The sequence below is a fragment of the Spinacia oleracea genome, chromosome 3 (genome assembly GCF_020520425.1).
Source record: "Spinacia oleracea cultivar Varoflay chromosome 3, BTI_SOV_V1, whole genome shotgun sequence".
In the NCBI taxonomy this organism is placed as follows: domain Eukaryota; kingdom Viridiplantae; phylum Streptophyta; class Magnoliopsida; order Caryophyllales; family Amaranthaceae; genus Spinacia; species Spinacia oleracea.
Window position 1 is genome coordinate 59871903 of NC_079489.1, and position 715 is coordinate 59872617.

Genomic DNA, 715 nt, shown 5'->3' on the forward strand with positions numbered 1-715 from the left:
TCAAGATTGAGCCCGCATTGATTAACATGATCGAGAGACTCCAGTACGGTGGGGGAACCAGGTGAAGACCCGAATCTTCACATTCAGTCCTTTATCCAATATTGCTCCACCATCAAGCAAAAGGGATTGACTCCGGAGCAGACTATGGAGATACTTTTCCCGTTCTCTTTGAGTGGGAAAGCTAAACTGTGGATTAATGGGTTGAATCGGGCGGCTTTGAAAATCAATAATTGGGAATCCTTGGCTCTTGCTATTTATGTTAAATATTTTCCACCTGAGAAAACGGCTCGTCTGAGGGGTCAGATATTAGGTATCTCACAACAAGCGGATGAGAGTTTGTTCGAGGTTTGGGAGAGATTCAAGGATTTGCAAAGAGAATGCCCGCACCATGGTTTGGAAGATTGGTTCTTGATTCAACAGTTTTATAATGGTCTGGGCAATGAGTCTAGATGTTTGTTGGATTCAGCTGCCAGTGGGAGGTTCATGCAACTTGAGGTGCCTAGAGCTATGGAGGTGATTGAGGAGATATCCATTCACAATGCCCAGTATGGAAATCCTAGAGGTCTATCTAACAGGGGTGGTAAGCATGATTTAAATTCTATTGAACAATTAACTGCCCAATTGACTGCTTTACATTATAAATTCGATAATATGCAAGCGGCCAATGCTCAATCTGCCCAACCTGTTAGTGTAGCTGCTATGAGTGCCCAACCTA

The 715-nt window shown here is 43.5% G+C and overlaps 1 non-coding gene across 1 annotated transcript; it reads right to left on the reverse strand.

The window, feature by feature from the left end:
* Positions 1-288: 288 nt before the first annotated feature.
* LOC130470912 (small nucleolar RNA R71) lies at positions 289-395 on the reverse strand. Its single transcript, XR_008931628.1, has one exon. It is a non-coding gene; the product is annotated as a small nucleolar RNA R71 (small nucleolar RNA).
* Positions 396-715: the final 320 nt, after the last annotated feature.